The sequence below is a fragment of the Oncorhynchus nerka genome, linkage group LG1, assembly GCF_034236695.1.
Source record: "Oncorhynchus nerka isolate Pitt River linkage group LG1, Oner_Uvic_2.0, whole genome shotgun sequence".
Classification (NCBI taxonomy): Eukaryota; Metazoa; Chordata; class Actinopteri; order Salmoniformes; family Salmonidae; genus Oncorhynchus; species Oncorhynchus nerka.
This window is the reverse complement of record NC_088396.1, coordinates 33391900-33413768: the sequence shown is the minus strand read 5'-3', so window position 1 is coordinate 33413768 and position 21869 is coordinate 33391900. Positions and strand designations below refer to the sequence as shown.

The window sequence follows — 21869 nt, the reverse complement described above, 5'->3', positions numbered from 1 at the left end:
CTGTTGATTGTGTTTTGTCACTTTATGAGCGCATATGCCTAGAGTTGGGAATCAAGCAAATGGTCAGCCTGCGCGGCAAATATCAAACAGATGATTGTTCAGTTGTTGCTGGTGTCAATGTGGCTGTCAATGAACAGCAGCCAGCAGCTAAATTATATTTTTCATTATTTCAAAATACAATTGAGGGAAAAAAATGTTTGTATAATAAGTGAATGCCACTAGAAACTATAATTTCCTTATCATATTGTAGGCTTGAGATATGTATTTTCATTGGCCTATGCTATTGGTTGCATCGAAGACATGGGTCGTCCTTTTTATTGATCTCAGTATGTCAATGTCAGAGTAGCTTGTCATTTTGTGTGGTATAAAAAACATTATTGAAATGTCTACAGTCATGTAAAGTTACGTAGAATTGCAGGAAATTATTTTCGAAAATGCTATTTTTTTTCTCAGGCCAGCAAACCCCTCAGTCCCTGGCCTTCGGGATTTATCCTCAAATGTTATGAAACTCTGGTGACCGCCCTAAGACCAGGCTATCGGTTGAACATATTAGCTAAACATATTTGCCAAGCGTTTTAAGACACAAATAGAAGTGTGCAAATTCAACTAATTCCTTTATATTGTAGCCATATTGTAATAGTGTTGTCTTTTTTTGCAAATATTATTAATGTATTATGTGCTCAATAATATGATACTTTATTGTTTGCTCTTAAAACCAAAAATTTAATGCAAAAATATAAACCAGGTTTATATTGTGTCAGAATCAGGCAAAGCAAGCCGTTTTCCCAGTGACCTCATAGCATAGTTTAACGAATCCTTATTCCGTCTCACCAGAGAGAACATGCATTGTGTTCAACTCGGTGTTTGGTTGCAAACAAAACCTAAACCCATTGCAGCTATTTGAATATGAGGATCTGACCTTCCATTCCCTAATCAGAACCCCGTCCGGCCTTGTCTCGGAGCAGGGAAACCATCCTGAGTCCCTACTCCAAGTCTTCACTAATGCCCATCCGCTTGAATAGACGCTTAGATTGCAATGAAATGCTAAACGGAATTAATTCACTTTCATCGCACTAATTGCTTATGCAAAAATGCAAATGTGCATTAATTAGTTAGACCACTGATTAGTTATTTGGTATTGGCGTGTAATAAATCACGCTGGAAGGTGCAGACAGTGGTAATGTCCCAAATGCCACCCTAATCCCTATGTATTGCACTAGTTGTGACCAGGGCGAATATAGGGCTCTGGTCAAAAGTAGTGCACTATGTAGGGAATGTGGTGCCATTTGGGATGTGTACAGTAAAATCCTGGCTCGGGACTCAGCTGTGGCCCATAGCGGGATGGATTTTGGTTTCAATAATATGCTAAGAACACTTCCGGGGGTTTCATATAGCAGGTGACCGACCACCTGCTGCATAAACGTGCCTGCCTGAACCCCTATGGAGTGCACATGATCTATATAGTTTATTAGGGAAATTAATAATAACACCAATATCCTAATAATAACAATAAATAATAATCATAATAGTGTTAGTATTATCACTATGTCGTAATATAAATATGAACATATTAGGCCTATAGTTGTAATATAATAATAATGAAAGTAGTATAAAAGCATTATAATTTGTAGGGAACTCAGAATGATGTCCAATAGTGCACTACACACAGTGTGTGCAGCTGTAGTGTATGTAAGCATTCACTGTAAGGTCTATCTACACCTGTTGTATTCGGCGCATGTGACAAATACAATTTGATTTGAATTGGAATAAAAGTTTGGGAAAAAGTAAAGAAATCAATTATTTTAAGGCAAAAAAACCGCACCTCTTCGTAAAGGCAATAATAATGTTCAGGGGATCAATGTTGTAAAATGTTGGGAACTTTAATGGTATGTCTTGTTGTTCTATTAAAACACAGATAACAGTCACCCATATATCATAATTACATGTTTCCTTTATCTGTTTTACTACGTTCTGTTTACTACAATACAACGGTAATCGTAACTTTTGTTTTTGTAATTAAGGAACACAGGTGCCACTCGAATATGTGATGAAATGATGAAATGTCATTGTTTATTCGTTAAGAACGGGAACACATCATATGTGTCCATAATATTTTAATTCTCGTGGGTGAGGGAAACCTTGACGTCACGGCCACTGATATGTGCACAGGCACACTACACTGTCAGAGATCTGTATTTCGCACAACAGAGCAATAAATGTTTTTCGCTTCCTAAAAGTGTTCTTTTTTTTTTGAAGGATGCTGCCTGCGGTTGCATTGGAAATACAATGGCGTCGTCTTGTGGTGGATATGAAACATTACGTCGGAGGCAGCAGGTGAGCTTTTATTTGACTTTTAATCTTAAAACTATGCTATAAAGTTGTAGGGGAGAACAAGGTAAATTGTCATTCGGGTAAATGATCAAACTGTTCATGCCTCTAACATGAGAGGCGCAATCTCAAATAGCTACTTTATGTGACTACATGTTCTATGGTCAACTTCGTGTTCACATGTGGGCAAAAGTAAGAAAAATTGTCACGTTACATTTTATGCAATATTTTTTTTTTAGGTATGAATGTTCAAAATGATAATTTTGCACTGAGTAATGGAGACAATAACGTGTATTTTGATACTTTAGTTGCAGTCCTATGTTGAGCTAACCTTGAGATTTAGCCAACAATAGCACACATGTCAGTTTGGGACAAGTGTCTCAATGATCCTCACAAGTCTTCACATGTGACAATTTGCCCCAGTATACATAGACACATAGAACATGTTCAAAAAACATTGTGATATTGTGTAATCAGCTCTGATAATATAATAAAATGTTACTGTAAATGTATTATCATATATACCTATAGTTTAGAGCAGCAGACATATCCCTGGACTACACAAGACAGGCTTTGGTGTGTGTGTGTGTGTGTGGGTATCTACTAACACACTACATGCCTACTGTATGAGACAGTATATCCACACACACACACACACACACACACACACACACACACACACACACACACACACACACACACACACACACACACACACACACACACTACTTCATACAGTGTCATTCATTTTGTGTGGTGTTATGAATTGCATTGTGGCAACAAGGATAGTAGACATGGAGGTGGGAATAGTAAGCCTGTAATGAATATGTCATTGCAATGAGGAAATGTGTTTTTGAAGGAAGGAAGAAGGAAGGAAAGAAAGAAAGAAAGTGGGGAAGGAAAGAAAGATGGTTAGAAATGATAAAAGAAAATAGAGAATGGCAGCACACCACCTGGCATAATGTTAAAGGCAATGAGGCAGGTGAAGTTGCAGAACAAATCAATCAGGAGTACGGCAAAGGATTTTGACATAAATTGCCATATCAAATCAAATCAAATTTATTTATATAGCCCTTCGTACATCAGCTGATATCTCAAAGTGCTGTACAGGAACCCAGCCTAAAACCCCAAACAGCAAACAATGCAGGTGTAGAAGCACGGTGGCTAGGAAAAACTCCCTAGAAAGGCTAAAACCTAGGAAGAAACCTAGAGAGGAACCAGGCTATGTGGGGTGGCCAGTCCTCCTCTGGCTGTGCCGGGTGGAGATTATAACAGAACATGGCCAAGATGTTCAAATGTTCATAAATGACCAGCATGGTCGAATAATAATAAGGCAGAACAGTTGAAACTGGAGCAGCAGCACAGTCAGGTGGAAGTTGAAACTGGAGCAGCAGCATGGCCAGGTGGACTGGGGACAGCAAGGAGTCATCATGTCAGGTAGTCCTGGGGCATGGTCCTAGGGCTCAGGTCAGTTGAAACTGGAACAGCAGCATGGCCAGGTGGACTGGGGACAGCAAGGAGTCATCATGTCAGGTAGTCCTGGGGCATGGTCCTAGGGCTCAGGTCCTCCGAGAGAGAGAAAGAAAGAGAGAAGGAGAGAATTAGAGAACGCACACTTAGATTCACACAGGACACCGAATAGGACAGGAGAAGTACTCCAGATATAACAAACTGACCCTAGCCCCCCGACACATAAACTACTGCAGCATAAATACTGGAGGCTGAGACAGGAGGGGTCAGGAGACACTGTGGCCCCATCCGAGGACACCCCCGGACAGGGCCAAAATACTCTGACTCTGTATTGTTAAAAGGTTACCAGAGAAGAAGTTGAAAGTCAGAAAGTTGAAAGTCAGACAGCCATGCCAACAACAGTGGTTGGATATACAAAGCAACGGCAGGTTTTTTCACCTGATTTGGACCTGCAGCTTGTTCAGTATATTACTAGGTCAGCTGACATTTATTTTGGTCTGTCTCTAAGTGAGGTCAGAAGACTTGCCTAACAGTTTGCTGTGGCACACCAGGTGAAGTTCGTGCCAATGTAGACAAAAAAAGAAAATGCCAGCTCGAAGTGGTTTACAGGCTTCTTAAAGCGGCATCCAATGCTGTCGCTGAGAAAGTCAGAGGCAACTAGCTTCAATAGAGAAAATGTTAATGCTTTCTTCGACAATGTAGCATAAGTGCTACAGAGATATCAATTTGGACCAAGAGACATATGGAATGTTGATGAAACTGGGGTGACCACTGAACATAAACCTGACAAAGTGGTGGGCAGATGTGGATTCAAACAAGTAGGGTCACTGACCTCCCCTGAAAAGGGAACCCTCGTCACACTGGCCTGTGCTATCTCAGCTACAGGAAATAATATACTTCCATATTTTATATTCCCCCGTGTCAACTTCCACAATCATTTCCTGATCAATGGGCCACCTGGCAGCAAAGAAGTGGCAAATCTCTCTGGGTGGCTGAAAGATGTGCACTTTGTTGACTTTCTGAAACATTTCGTCGAGCATACGAAATGTTCAAAGGAGAAGCCCTGTTTACTCCTTTTGGACAACCATGAGTCTCGTCTATCCATTGATGGACTCAATTATGCCAAAGTAAATGGCATAATTATGCTGTCATTCCCACCCCATTGCTCTCACCGGCTTCAACCCCAGGTCTGTCTACAGACCGCTAAAAGAGGCACATCAACACCGTGTGTGATGCCTGGATGAGGAACAATCCCGGGAAGATAATGTCAGTTTATGACATTCCTAGGATTGTGGCAATCGCCTATCCTCTGGCTGCAACCCCCCTTGAACATTCAGGCTGGCTTTAGGGTGGCTGGGGTACAACCTTACAACATGGATGTATTTCTGGAAACCGAGTTTGTGCCATCCTACGTAACAGATCGCCTCATTCAGAACCCAACCCTACTAGGCCCCAGCACCAACCCTGCCCTGCCAGGCCCCAGCACTATTCCAGACCTGCCAGGCCCCAGCCCCAACCTGCCAGGCAGGCCCCAGCACCATTTCAGCCCTGCCTAGCACGAGCTCAGACACAGACCTGCCCAGTTCTTATGCTAGCACCAGCTCACCCTTGTCCAGTAATGCCATTGCTGACAGCAGACTACCATCTCCAGAGGACATCCGGCCATATCCAAAAGCTGGCCCCCAGAAAACCAGCTTTTAAAGGAAGAAAAACAGCAATTCTAACTGACACACCAGTGAAGCATGCACTACAAATGGAAAAGAATAAGGCACGATCTAGCAAAAGGCTGTTTCCGAAGAAAGGGAAGCAAAGGGGGAGTCAAAATCTGGATCTGCAAAGAACAAGAAGGCAGCTAAAAAAATAAGAATCGTAGAAGAGTCATCATCAGATGAAGAGGAGTGCTTCTGCCTCGTCTGTGTGGAGCCATTTTCAAACAGCCTTCCAAAAGAGACTTGGGTGAAGTGCGTGAGATGCAACAAATCGACCTGGCCGGGGTATCCTGGAAGGATATTGATCTCATCCCATCAGTAGAGGATGCCTGGGTATTTTTTTAAATGCCTTCCTAACCATCTTAAATAAGCATGCCCCACTCAAGAAATTTAGAACCAGGAACAGATATAGCCCTTGGTTCTCCCCAGACCTGACTGCCTTAACCAACACAAAAACATCCTATGGCGTTCTGCATTAGCATCGAACAGCCCCCGTGATATGCAGCTGTTCAGGGAAGCTAGAAACCATTATACACAGGCAGTTAGAAAAGCCAAAGTCTAGATTTTCAAGCATAAATATTTGCTTCCTGCAACACTAACTCAAAAAAGTTCTGGGACACTGTAAAGTCCATGGAGAATAAGAACACCTCCTCCCAGCTGCCCTCTGCACTGAAGATAGGAAACACTGTCACCACTGATAAATCCACCATAATTGAGAATTTCAATAAGCATTTTTCTACGGCTGGCCATGCTTTCCACCTGGCTACTCCTACCCCGGTCAACAGCACTGCACCCCCCACAGCAACTCGCCCAAGCCTTCCCCATTTCTCCTTCTCCCAAATCCAGTCAGCTGATGTTCTGAAAGAGCTGCAAAATCTGGACCCCTACAAATCAGCCGGGCTAGACAATCTGGACCCTTTCTTTCTAAAATTATCTGCCAAAATTGTTGCCACCCCTATTACTAGCCTGTTCAACCTCTCTTTCGTGTCGTCTGAGATTCCCAAAGATTGGAAAGCAGCTGCGGTCATCCCCCTCTTCAAAGGGGGGGACACTCTTGACCCAAACTGCTACAGACCTATATCTATCCTACCCTGCCTTTCTAAGGTCTTCGAAAGCCAAGTCAACAAACAGATTACCGACCATTTCGAATCTCACAATACCTTCTCTGATATGCAATCTGGTTTCAGAGCTGGTCATGGGTGCACCTCAGCCACGCTCAAGGTCCTAAACGATATCTTAACCGCCATCGATAAGAAACATTACTGTGCAGCCGTATTCATTGATCTGGCCAAGGCTTTCGACTCTATCAATCACCACATCCTCATCGGCAGACTCGACAGCCTTGGTTTCTCAAATGATTGCCTCGCCTGGTTCACCAACTACTTCTCTGATAGAGTTCAGTGTGTCAAATCGGAGGGTCTGCTGTCCGGACCTCTCGCAGTCTCTATGGGGGTGCCACAGGGTTCAATTCTTGGGCCCGACTCTCTTCTCTGTATACATCAATGATGTCGCTCTTGCTGCTGGTGAGTCTCTGATCCACCTCTACGCAGACTACACCATTCTCTATACTTCTGGCCCTTCTTTGGACACTGTGTTAACAACCCTCCAGGCAAGCTTCAATGCCATACAACTCTCCTTCCGTGGCCTCCAATTGCTCTTAAATAGAAGTAAAACTAAATGCATGCTCTTCAACTGCCTGCACCTGCCCGCCTGTCCAACATCACTACTCTGGACGGCTCTGACTTAGAATACATGGACAACTACAAATACCTAGGTGTCTGGTTAGACTGTAAACTCTCCTTCCAGACCGACATCAAACATCTCCAATCCAAAGTTAAATCTAGAATTGGCTTCCTATTTCGCAACAAAGCATCATTCACTCATGCTGCCAAACATACCCTTGTAAACCTGACCATCCTACCAATCCTCGACTTCGGCGATGTCATTTACAAAATAGCCTCCAATACCCTACTCAACAAATTGGATGCAGTCTATCACAGTGCAATCCGTTTTGTCACCAAAGCCCTATATACTACCCACCATTGCGACCTGTACGCTCTCGTTGGCTGGCCCTCGCTTCATACTCGTCGCCAAACCCACTGGCTCCATGTCATCTACAAGACCCTGCTGGGTAACGTCCCCCCTTCTCTCAGCTCGCTGGTCACCATAGCATCTCCCACCTGTAGCACACGCTCCAGCAGGTATATCTCTCTAGTCACCCCCAAAACCAATTCTTTCTTTGGCCGCCTCTCCTTCCAGTTCTCTGCTGCCAATGACTGGAACGAACTACAAAAATCTCTGAAACTGGAAACACTTATCTCCCTCACTAGTTTTAAGCACCAACTGTCAGAGCAGCTCACAGATTACTGCACCTGTACATAGCCCACCTATAATTTAGCCCAAACAACTACCTCTTTCCCTACTGTATTTATTTATTTATTTATTTTGCTCCTTTGCACCCCATTATTTTTATTTCTACTTTGCATATTCGTCCACTGCAAATCTACCATTCCAGTGTTTTACTTGCTATATTGTATTTACTTTGCCACCATGACCTTTTTTTGCCTTTACCTCCCTTATCTCACCTCATTTGCTCACATCGTATATAGACTTGTTTATACTGTATTATTGACTGTATGTTTGTTTTACTCCATGTGTAACTCTGTGTCGTTGTATGTGTCGAACTGCTTTGCTTTATCTTGGCCAGGTCGCAATTGTAAATGAGAACTTGTTCTCAACTTGCCTACCTGGTTAAATAAAGGTGAAATAAAATAAATAAATAAAATGGGCCCATGTGTGCCAGAACTGTGACTCAGAAGATGAGTCTGATAAGTCAGATACGGATGTAAGTCGTATAAACTGTTACAAAACCGTGCATTAGTGCATCAGTGTGTTTAAACACCATGTCTGTTCTGTTAAGACTTGAAACATTTAAGCAAGTTATCTGCAGCATTACATTCCATTCCGATTACAACAATTACAGTGGATCTATGTGCACGCCAGAGAACGTTCGATTTCAAAGTTCAGAGTAAGGTGGTCGTGCCACTTAATGCATGTGTGGTCTTCCAGCATTATTGTTTTGATTGAAAGGCATGATTTGCCAGATTCTCTAGGCATGATTGTTTTTATTTTGAGTTCTTTAATGAAGTTGAATTTGGTTTTGAATTTGAAATGAAAATCAATATTCACAATGAATTAGTTGTGATCTTATTTGTTGATAATCCAATGTGACAACTTACCCACTGATGGGGCAAATTGTCACAAGTGCACACTCTCTATTTAACAGTCTACAACTCTGTACTGAAATAATATATGAAGATGTAATGAATACAAAATATGTTCCCAAGACTTCCTTCTTTCATTTGGTATGACATTTATACCATTGTGATGTAATGTGCCCAGTAAATGTTAGACAGCGTGAAAAGTGTGACAACATACCTCGCTCTCTCTTACTTTCACAGTTGTTAAAATTATAAACCCCTAAAACATTTTAAAAGCTTCTGCAATAGTGTAGGCCTAACCTAGTCAAAAATGGCTTACCTAGTCAAAAGTTCCTGACATAGCCATTAGGTCAGGTGTGATTTCAAATGTCCATAAATGTGTGCAATACAAACGCTTTCCAGAGGTGGATCTGGATGGGTAGTTTGCCAATTTATTAGCAGCAAAGATGAAAACACACATAGTTACAATGTGTAAATGAGTAAGGTGGTTGTGTCACTTATTTTTTTTGTTGTTCAGAAATTCAAAATCGAAATGTAATTTGTTACCATCCCAACATATAGTGTTAATGCAGTTTTTAAACCTCTCCTCGGAGACCCCCAGACTAATTGAATCAGAAATAGTTCAAATACATGGATTGGCTGGGGGTCCCGGGGATAGGTTTGAAAACCCCTGCTCTAGTGTACAAATTAAGTAGAATATACAAAGACAGACTAACTATAGTCTACAAAACAAAACAATATCAAATGCAGGCGAGGACAAAGTGGCTCGTACACTCTGGGAAAAATAAAGTTATTACATTTTGTTGTATTGTCAGGACCTGCTCCGAGGAAGTTCCATTACATTCACATATTGTAATTTACTATTACTAGGCGCCTACTGTATTTCACTGTTTGCACTACGCGTATACCACCAGCAGGTTACAGAATATCCTAGTGGAAGACGTCATCTCGTCCTAGATATGAATACAGACTCGCTGGCCGCCCGCCCCTTGTTATGTTACTTTACTCCCTCCGGAAGCGGAAGACTAGTTTTCTTCGTAAATGAAGTTTCGGCAAAGTTTGTCAAATTCCAGTTCAACGGAGTTACTTTTCAACGCTTCAAACTCCTTTTCAACCCGCATCACAATGGTAAGTGTTTATGTTTTTATGGAAACAACATACGAGGATAACTCGAAATCTGATGCCAAACTTTTACCGTGGCGCACTTTGCCTGATGCAATTCACATGGACCTCACTTGTCACTGATTTCAATCCCCAAGTAATGTTTGGGAAACAAATGGACGACTTTTATATCAACTGGAAATGTACATGGCAAATGGAAGTCACAAAACAATGTAATTACATAGCCTACACTGCCCGATATGTTATGTCATGAATAGCCTTTAGAAAGGTAGTTTAGGATAAAAGGCAAAAACACTTCAGGTGGGAGACTACACATTTTTTTGTGCAAGACGTGTTGTGAGACCCGACGTGTAACCAATATAGGCTTCATTTTTCAGACATTGGAGGCTGAGACATCAGCGAAGTAGCCTACTGTTTTACAATTGTTTAAGTCAATAGCCTCTTCTTTCCAATGTTCCTCGTCCCATACGCCCCCTCATGGGACACATTATAAACATGCAATGAGTAAACTTGCCTGGACTCCAACGTCGAGCAGAAATGAGCGTTTGAATCAGGAACGTTTCCTCTCACGACCTCTACAAGCTAGAATCTTGAATACAATTCTATTTTAACATAACATATATAATTTTATTTAACATTCTGACTTGTAGAGGTCGTGAGAGGGAACTTTCCTCATTCAAAAGCTAATATCTGCCCGTCATAGAATATAGCATTATATGCTATTCATTGTGCGCTTCCCAGGCAATGAGTAAACATAACTCATATATATCATGCTTTAATTTCGCTGTGTATTTTGGTTGTGTTTAAATACTGTCCACATCGCCTTTAAACAGACAGGGTAGAAGTTGCAGTAATAATCCCTCTACTCTTAGCCTGCTTTTCAATAACTTTATTTACTACATGTTCTGTTCATGAATAGATGTGGGAGAGAAAAAACTGTGTATAAATAGCCAATGCATTTGCATAATATTGACCAAAGAGAGAGCCTTAGAGATTCAGCACTTCCAGGTACAGTAGGTAAAGCACTTTATACGTATTCTATTCATACAGGAGAAACAGGACTTAGAACTCATGTCTGGTATTCAGTGTTTTACAGGTTACTGTATATCTGAGTGTCCCATCCTTGAAGTAACTTAGATTACATTTATGTTAATGGTTGATGCCTGTATGAGGAAATGTTCACAACAATGTTTTTACATGTTCAAGATAAACGTTTTGCTGTGTGTGGTTACGCGCTTCCTCCAAAACCAGGAATGGGGCTAAGGAGGTCTGTAGTCTCCTGAGAGGCCAGCCGAACACAGACAGTATGTTGGGGCTATAGACAGAACTAGTGTCTGGCATTTTCTCTGGCACCAACGTGCTTCTCTGAATCCAGGTATTGCACATGGGAGGTCTGTCATCTCTTCAGAGGCCAGCCTATACATATAAATAATAATACATTTAATTTCTAGTGGCATTCTAATTTACTTACATCACATCTCCACATTGTGAGCAACCATTAAAAAAGGCTTTAATGAATAAGGGCAAAGAACATTAACCAATAATTAAAAGGTAGCTAGTGGTCTAGTACTTTACAAGATGCACAGAATAATAAAGGTGGCAACAAGGACTAAAACAATAGAACTTGAAACTAAGTTATAGGACCAGCAATATACATCAGTTGGTAGAGGTATATGCTAGCTATACAGTGGCTAGGGGCCCTTTAGTTTATCCTGCTGTGTTGGTTTTTATCTTACATATTAAACAGTAGGGCACAGACGTTCCTCCTTGAGCAAACTAGCTGCCTATCTGACTTGGGGTCACATGCTTCGTGTGTGTGTCCCAAATGCCACCCGATTCCCTACATAGTGCAATACTTCTGACCAGAGACATATGGGCCCTGGTCAAAAGTAGTGCACTATATAGGGAATAGGGTGGCCTTTGGGACTTGGCCTGTGTTTTTCTTGATGACGTCATCCAGGTGGGTGTGCCACACCTGTGCTGATAAGTGAGTGTTTGCAGAAGTAACACAGGTGGATCCACCAAGTAGACTATCAGAGGATGCGTGTCTGCATTGAGACCATTGACTACATTTCTACCAGACTTGTGAAAGTGTTGCCAGTAGCTTATATTTCTAACTACAGGAGAGAGTTAAGGAAAAAGAACAGACCGGCCTGCATGTCAGAAATGCTCTGTTATTATTCTAGGAGAAGGCCCCTGACTGAATGACTCATGCTTGAAGAATTAGGGACATGTAAAATAAAACAACTCGCAAGCCTTTTAAAGACATTTCATGACTTTGATTTCAAAGGCATGCCATATTTTGATTGAATTATTCATGTGCTTTCTATCTATTTTTTTGTAATTTCCATGTAAAAAGATCTGTTAGCATCAACAAGTGAAGTTCATAGGAGCATTTAAAATTAGGTGTCAAGTCTATATTTTTGAGAAATGAAGCATATATGCATTTTTCAACCATTCTCCATTAAAATTAGGAATAAGATTAGGAGAAAAAGAAATGAAGAATAAGCAAACACTTTGATTTCTTGTCAAACAAATGGTAAAGGGGTTTACCAGAAAAAGTATTGTCCTGAAATGGACATGCAATGAATTCAAACGTGAGTTGGTTTCGGGTGTGGTTTGATGTGTGTACGCTGTTTTGAAGAGTTAGCCAAATGATTTTGCCAATTAGCTTCAGCCATGGTGTGCAACTGTGGTGAAGGTGGTTTCACTTTGGATAGCATCATGATGATGTGGTCGGTGAAAGTTTGCGGCTTGAAACATGAATACTGACATGTAAAACAATTTGGGCTTGTGTCAACAGTGGACTAATGAGAAAAAAAAAAGAACTTGTGAGTGGATTTTCCTTTAAGAGTGTTTGAAAACGTGGTCACATACAAAAACGGATGGAGATTCTACGGCAATTCTGTTACCAAACTTTGCATCTGCACAGTTTTTCCAGGAAATGTGTTTTTGTAAAATGTTCAGTGTAAATTGTTAAAAGTAGGCTAATCCTTGTTCATAGAGTTGTATGGTTTGTTAAACTTTGAAATCAATGTTTTTTGTTTGGCATAGAAATGCCAAACATTGTTACTGTGGAATTGCCCTTTTGTACTTTAATAATTTATTTTGGCACAAAGCACAGCTGGTTCCGAACCAGAGCCATGATGTAGAATTACATAAGCTTTCAGCCTGTAAGCATTCCCGGGATCAAATTCGACAACATCCGGTGAAATCGGAGTGAGCCAAATTCAAAATACAAAATCGTAATATTAAACATTCAGGAAAATACAAGTGTCTTACATAGTTTAAAAGCGTAACTTCTTGTTAATCCACTCGTTTTGTCAGATTTCAAAAAGGCTTTACGGCGAAAGCATACCATGCGATTATCTGAGGACAGCGCCCCGCGTACAAAAGCATTTCAAACATTTGCAAAACAAGCAGAGGCGTCACGAAAGTCAGATATAGCGATAAAATAATCACTTACCTTTGAAGATATTCCTCTGTTTGCAATCCCAAGGGTCCCAGCTACACATCAAATGGTTGTTCTGTTCGATAAAAAGTCAGTTTAGTTGGCGCGATTGATTCAGTAATCCACCTGTTTCCCTCAATCAAAATGCATACAAATGAATCCCAAAAGTTACCAATAAACTTCGTCCAAACAAGTCAAACAATGTTTCTAATCAATCCTCAGGTACCCTAATATGTAAATAAACGATTCAATTTAAGACGGCGAATAGTATGTTCTTTACCGGAGATAAATAACGAAGTGCGCGCCCTCATCCATGCACGCCACAATACTACATTCAAAATTGGAGCCACCTAGAAAAACTACAAATTCTAGCTAATTTTCTAGCTAAACTCCTTATAAAGACTGTTGACATCTAGTGGAAGCCCTAGGAACTGCAATCTGGGAGGTATTCCTTTGATTTTCTCATAAACAAGGATTTGGATGGGCAGACACCCCAAAAAGAAAGAAAAAAATCAAAATCCGGATGGATTCTCCTCTGGTTTCGCATGCCGTATCAGTTTTGTTATACTCACAGACATTATTTTAACAGGTTTAGAAAGTTCAGTGACTTTTCTATCCAATACTACCAATTATATCCATATCCTAGCTTCATCTGAAATACCGAATACTGCCACCGGCCCTCACAAAGTTAAGGCTAAGTTCATTGTTAGAACCTTCGTAGGAACATCGTTAAATCTCTGAGCTGTTTTCCAAAACCATTGTTATTAACGTTTCACTTGAAAACGCTCAATCTACAGCCTACCTTAGACCACTCGTAGAACAGCTAACACGTGTTAGGTTCTTATTTTTCAGAGTAAATAACTCACGAACACTAGAGAAGCTTTAACCAAGTTTAATCTTTCCCAAACGTTCTGTACAGCTGAAATCAGACCGTAAAACATTTCAGACATCACAGTTTATATGCATCCTACTTAAGACACTCCTCCTTACAGTTCATGGCTCCACATGAAAGAAGGTAACCAGATACCAACCCTGATTACTCCCTTAAGGGGAACTGACCTCACCTCCTGACCTCAACCCCTTCTTCACCTAATCCACAGATATCCATCTGTCTTCCCTATATCAATACGTCGCTCTCCTCCATCAAACACATTCCAAAGCCTTCTGTCTTTCTTCAGAGAACCATTAACTTCTAACACAACACCCAGTCTATTTCATTTCCTATAATTAATTTACTACCTCAATGATCTAAGTTTAGCCGATTCCAACACACGGAACCCAAACCGGCTGCGCGTGTGCTCCATCGTGCATAAATGTATTTTGTCCCCCCACACCAAATGCGATCACGACACGCAGGTTAAAATATCAAAACAAACTCTGAACCAATTATATTAATTTGGGAACAGGTCGAAAAGCATTAAACATTTATGGCAATTTAGCTAGCTAGCTTGCACTTGCTAGCTAATTTGTCCTATTTAGCTAGCTAATTTGTCCTGGGATATAAACATTGAGTTATTTTACCTGAAATGCACAAGGTCCTCTACTCCAACAATTAGTCCACACATAAAGCGGTCAACCAAATAGTTTCTAGTCATTTCTCCTCCTTCCAGGCCTTTTCTTCTCTTGACTTTATATTGCGATTGGTAACTTTCATAAATTAGGTGCATTACCGCCACTGGCCTCATTCGTCTTTCAGTCACCCACGTGGGTATTAGCAATGAGGAGTTGTCACGTGGGTACCTGCTTCTATAAACCAATGAGGAGATGGGAGAGGCAGGACCTGCAGCGCTATCTGTGTCAGAAACAGAACTGCCTATTATTTTAGCCCTTGGCAACGCAGATGCTCGTTGGCGCGTGCAATAATTGAAAAATATAGATTTCTAAATGTATTTTGCAGCGCTCGCAACACGAGTGTAGTCAGCCTGTAAGTGTGTCGTTGGATGCTTTTTTGCCCTGCCGTGTCACTTTATGCACAGAAATCTCAGCTAAACAGAATCACATGGTTTATCCGCCTCTCTGTGACCGCCGATAACTTCAGAACAAAGTGGTCTGCAAATACAAACTTTCCAATGTCTTTGCAATTGATACAAACAAGCGGCATAAAAATATGCTTCAAATGAAACTGAGATGACTGCATTAAAATATAAACAGTGGGCTCTATAGGGCTCTTTCAATCATATAGAAATAAGTTTCATGTTCAGTCATTTGAGTTCTATTTTGCAACTTGTAGGCTACTGGCTGTAATTTGTCTCAAAATATTTCATGATGTGTAGCCTAATGTACGCATTTTTATTGGGTAAGCATTAGAATAAGCCGGCAGAATATTTGCAGCCATATGCTATAATATCTCTCTAGGCGCTGATCCGTCGTCAGTATTGTGAAATAATTATGTTATTAAGGAAAGAGTTGAAAGGAGAAAGCTGATCCGAGAGCAGTGCTCTCTTTCTTTCGATCCTATCAGTGTTCACCCATGCTCCGACGATGCACTTAGCGACCATTCGCTCTCTGCATGGTGTTTTGGGAAACGCATGTTACGTCTTCGGCTGTTGTAGGAAAGATGCATGGTTAAAACCTAAGCCTAAGTTCCATCACTATCGGGAAAACGGGCCCAGGTATTTAGAACTTATTTGGTACACACAAATAACCTATGAAGTATGTATGAATGGGCTATGGGGTTGTGATGTTAAGTTTGCTGCTGGTTCTGAATCTGATCCTGTCCTTTCACGCACACTGCTGTGAGAGAATGATCTCAGCCCGTGTGAAATGACCAATCTGTAAACCAATTTTTCAGGTCAGTCTGCACATGAACCAATGTACAAGACGTTGTTATCAACATCATTTTGCTCTCCATGGTTTGTTTGTCTGGCCTGCTTCAGGTCCTTGTAGTCACGTAGCACAGAAACAACACTGCTGAAGGGTGGCGGGGGGGGGGTTGTGTGTGCGCTTGTGCGTGTGTTTTCTCCGTGCAATCTGAAGGTCTTGGGGCTCTGCTATGCCTGGACACAGGAAATGAAGTTGGCCTGAGTCCCACAAACAGAATAGCTCCCATTTACTGTAACCATGATAGGGGGGAGAGAGACGGGGTCAATACCAACGTGACATCTGGGGAGTAGTGTGGGTTGCTGGGGAGCTTTGTTTGTGATTTCCAGATGTACAAAACTTCAACCTCTCCATGCTGTTGATTTCTTCCTGTCACGCTGTCCTTTATGAAGGACTTTGAGGGATAATCCGGAATCTTGTAATCATGTTTTTGTGAAAGAACATCATAATTGCCATTGCCAGTAAGCCTCTATTTTGATTCATCTAGCTAAGTATTTGCAGGTGTACTGTAGCAGACTAAAGTCCTAAGAATTGTGGTTTTGCCTTCTCATTCCTATTTCATAACCAGGATTTATTTCAGCCAGTATCAGCAAGATGTCGAACAGCCAAGGAGAAACCTAACGCCATATTATTCAGAGCCATGTTTATCTTATGAAAATAATTCATGCAATCACTGTAAAATGTAGCCAGCACATCTCTTACAGTACTACCACAGAGTTTCTAAACCCAGAGGCGCAACATCTTAAGACTTCCGGGAATGATTGCGAAATAGACCAAGCAGACCAGGCCGGGGTTTAGGATTGAAAATTAAAGTGCCAAATCTTCCATAGTTGTTCATTTTCTCAATCTAAAGGCGTAACCTTGATTCGAACCAATGTCTTAATTAAGTAGCTCAACATGTTATTACTCTAACCTCGTGAAAGTGACAAACTGACATGTTTTCATTTGTCAATAACAACTGTAACTGTTCCTTCTCAGCTGTAATATGAAAATTAAGCCACTAATGTAACAATCCTCTGCCAGGTTTATTGCATTGCTACAGCTCTCTTGTTCTCTCTACCTCTAATACCTCTTTGCCCATCTATCTCTCCTAGCCTCTTTCTCGCTCCATATGTTTGTTTCACACTAGTCAAACGGAAGCCCAGGGCAATGCTGACCTTGTTGGGTGTTAATGATTTGCAATATGATAATGCTGCTGGATGGTACATGGTGTGTTGCTGTGTTCTTGGCTGGTAGTGTAGCTTTGCTGGCCAGACAGGCAAACAGACAAACAGGTGGACATGTGAGTGGACAGGCGGGCATGCAGACGTGTGGGCGGACAGGCAAACAGGCGGGCATGAGGACAGGTGGACATGCGGACGGGCAGGCTAACAGGCGGACATGGGGACGGACAGGCGGACATGGGGACGGACTGGCGGACATGGGGACGGGCAGGCTAACAGGCGGACATGGGGACGGACTGGCGGACATGGGGACGGACTGGCGGACATGGGGACGGACTGGCGGACATAGGGACGGACTGGCGGACATGGGGACGGGCAGGCTAACAGGCAGACATGGGGACGGACTGGCGGACATGGGGACGGACTGGCGGACATGGGGACGGACTGGCGGACATGGGGACGGACTGGCGGACATGGGGACGGACTGGCGGACATGGGGACGGACTGGCGGACATGGGGATGGACTGGCGGACATGGGGACGGACTGGCTAACAGGCAGACATGGGGACGGACTGGCGGACATGGGGACGGACTGGCGGACATGGGGACGGACTGGCGGACATGGGGACGGACTGGCGGACATGGGGACGGACTGGCGGACATGGGGACGGACTGGCGGACATGGGGACGGACAGGGGGACATGGGGATGGACATGCAGGCGGACATGGGGATGGACAGGTGGACAATAGTAGAGGCGGGCAGGCGGACATGGGGACGGACAGGCGGACATGGGGACGGACATGCAGGCGGCCTCAGGAGGTGAACACAGGACAATGTTCCCGGACTGTTTTTGGCAAAGAGGCAGTCAGTCTATCCAGTCCTCTTATTGTGGAAGTGCCCTGCAGGGGGCTTGGATAAAGGAAGCGCTGAAAAATGAATGTGCTGCAGATTGTGGAGCTGGTCGCTTTGAATTCCAATATGTTTTTCCGAGAAGCACTGTTAGTCTCATGTGACTCCAGACTCCCTCTCCTCAATTGACACTCATGTCTGTCTGCAGGACTGGTCCAAGCTTTACAGTTCATTTGTGAGCATTAGGCAAAGCTCCAGAGAGTTGCATGTAGATCTAATTAATGCTAAGATCAAGTAATTAAAGTGTTAGATAAATGACAAAATCACTGATTTCTAATTAGGCCGAAGTCATAATGCTGTTTTGCCAGACAGTGATATGTTACCGTCTCATAGATGGCCTTTGTAGTTTTATGGTTATTAATGGGTCTTATATGAAGCATGTGATCTGTAGATTAGGCCCAAAAACTCTTAACTAGCCTAACCCCTGACCTCTGTCTTGCAAATGGTGAGTTGACTTTGCTTATAAAACATGTTATAAAGCCTGAAGATGCAGTAGGATAGCTCTAATGGTTTGTGTGTCCTTGTGTGTTGCTGGCGGGTGCATAGCAGAGCTCCCCCTACCCCTGTTCTCCTGTTCTTGTCCCTATAACAGCATTTTCAGCATACAAAGTGTACCAGTGAGCAGGACCAATGAGGAAAGTGAACAGCCAGAGAGGAACTGAAGTTTATTACAGTCCTGGTCATTAAGGCCGAGGGCCTAACTTCTAGCCTGCAGCTCATTGACAATCATATGACTGAAACTCATTCGAAACGATGTTAAATGATCCTCATGGGTACTATATAACCACATGTTAAAACAATGTTTTCACTAGTGTAATTACAGCATTATTACATCCGCAGGTATAAAAGCACTTTTAATATAAAGTGTTACCCTGTTGGTCTCATGCTTCACCTGCACCAGCTGTGAGAGTGATTTTTGAATTAAATTGGGGTAATATTGGGTTAAACTGAACTTCCCCTGCCATTTTACGTTGAAATAACCTGCTGTAAACCAGGGCATGGTTTGCCAACAGCAATCATTTTTCCACTGTCGCTCTCTAAATTAGGGCATTGTGATTTAGGCCTAGACTTAGGGTTGCATCCCAAATGCCACCCTATTCCTTTTAATAGTGCACTACTTTTGAGCAGGGCCCCAAATGTGTGTGCTATATAGGGATTATGGGTGCCATTTGGGATGCAACCTTAGTGGTTACCTCTGGTCTGCTCGACTCTACAAGGGGATCGAGGGTTAAAGTGACAGAAACACTCACAACCACTCTCACTCTCAAGCTCACTCTTACTCACTGGAGAGTGTTTCCGCCATGCCAGTTCTGGAGCCTCTTGAGGTCAAGCACAGTTTGACCTTCCTCAAGATTTATCCAAGATTAATCTTACCTTCACATTGCCACGACAACGCTTTGTTTAAATTGATGCGGAAACATAGGCCTAAGCTCTACCCTGTTAGAATGTGAGCTTCACTAAAATACCAGAATGCGGAAGGATGCTATAAGCAATGGGTAAAAATGTTCCTAAATAAAGTGCAGTCTTTTACATATTTGAGTTATTTAGATGGAAATGTCAAAGTTAAATTATTTAGTGTGCCTTTGAGACTTCTTGACTTAGAAGGTGGATCATTCAGGTTTGTTCGGGATTTAGGCTACTTGAGTCATCTCTCTCAATTCAATTCAAGGGGCTTTATTGGCATGGGAAACATATGTTAACATTGCCAAAGCAAGTGAAGTAGATAATATACAAAAGTGAAATAAACAATAAAAATGAACAGTTAGTTAAACATTACACCCACAGAAGTTCCTAAAGAATAAAGACATTACAAATGTCATATGTTAGATATATATATATATATATATATATATATATATATATATATATATATATGTATATTATGTGTGTGTGTGTGTATATATATATTATATACATACAGACAGTGTATATACAATGCCGCTTTCCACACATACCTAGCCCCGCCCCCTGTCAAGGAGCACTTTTGTTGTTCCTCCACCACAAGACACTTCATGGTCAACAGAGCACATGCAATGTTGACGACAGCGATGCCTTTTTTCACTTTGCTTCTTAATATAAATCCACTAGCGTTCTATAATTACACTTCATTTGTGTTTCTTACATCTGCAATCACATAGTTTGTCTTTTCTTAGCAAGTTGGGCCTAAAGCGTGTTAGCTGCTAATGCTAATTGCTAGTTAGCTGGCTAGTTATCTAATAAATGCACTCAGTCAGAGCAAATGTAATTAGCTATACAGCCTGCTAATACCAGTGATGGTGTAGACCTAAATCAGCATTCAGCATATTGTTTGTGCAACAGTATCTTTTAAATCAAAGAGGAATACGTTAAGCATGAATCAAATTAAATCAAATTATTATTAAATTATTACATTTGATTTGTCACATACACATGGTTAGCAGATGTTAATGCGAGTGTAGCGAAATGCTTGTGCTTCTAGTTCTGACAATGCAGTAATAACCAACAAGTAATCTAACTAACAATTCCAAAACTACTGTCTTATACACAGTGTAAGGGGATAAAGAATATGTACATAAAGATATATGAATGAGTGATGGTACAGAGCAGCATAGGCAAGATACAGTAGATGGTATCGAGTACAGTATATACATATGAGATGAGTATGTAAATAAAGTGGCATAGTTAAAGTGGCTAGTGATACATGTATTACATAAGGATGCAGTGGATGATATAGAGTACAGTATATACGTATACATATGAGATGAATAATGTAGGGTATGTAAACATTATATTAGGTAGCATTGTTTAAAGTGGCTAGTGATATATTTTACATCATTTCCCATCAATTCCCATTATTAAAGTGGCTGGAGTTGAGTCAGTGTGTTGGCAGCAGCCACTCAATGTTAGTGGTGGCTGTTTAACAGTCTGATGGCCTTGAGATAGAAGCTGTTTTTCAGTCTCTCGGTCCCAGCTTTGATGCACCTGTACTGACCTCGCCTTCTGGATGATAGCGGGGTGAACAGGCAGTGGCTCGGGTGGTTGTTGTCCTTGATGATCTTTATGGCCTTCCTGTAACATCGGGTGGTGTAGGTGTCCTGGAGGGCAGGTAGTTTGCCCCCGGTGATGCGTTGTGCAGACCTCACTACCCTCTGGAGAGCCTTACGGTTGTGGGCGGAGCAGTTGCCGTACCAGGCGGTGATACAGCCCGCCAGGATGCTCTCGATTGTGCATCTGTAGAAGTTTGAGTGCTTTTGGTGACAAGCCGAATTTCTTCAGCCTCCTGAGGTTGAAGAGGCGCAGCTGCGCCTTCTTCACGATGCTGTCTGTGTGAGTGGACCAATTCAGTTTGTCTGTGATGTGTATGCCGAGGAACTTAAAACTTACTACCCTCTCCACTACTGTTCCATCGATGTGGATAGGGGGGTGTTCCCTCTGCTGTTTCCTGAAGTCCACAATCATCTCCTTAGTTTTGTTGACGTTGAGTGTGAGGTTACTTTCCTGACACCACACTCCGAGGGCCCTCACCTCCTCCCTGTAGGCCGTCTCGTCGTTGTTGGTAATCAAGCCTACCACTGTTGTGTCGTCCGCAAACTTGATGATTGAGTTGGAGGCGTGCGTGGCCACGCAGTCGTGGGTGAACAGGGAGTACAGGAGAGGGCTCAGAACGCACCCTTGTGGGGCCCCAGTGTTGAGGAT

At 42.1% G+C, this 21869-nt stretch overlaps 1 protein-coding gene across 1 annotated transcript in view; it reads left to right on the top strand.

Moving 5' to 3' along the window:
• The first annotated feature begins 9725 nt into the window (after positions 1 to 9725).
• Positions 9726 to 21869, top strand: part of itprid2 (ITPR interacting domain containing 2) — a 49107-nt gene continuing 36963 nt past the window's right edge. The window contains exon 1 of the mRNA XM_029647956.2: positions 9726 to 9856. The gene's annotated coding sequence lies outside the window, so the exon portion shown is untranslated. The remainder of the gene's footprint in view (positions 9857 to 21869) is intronic.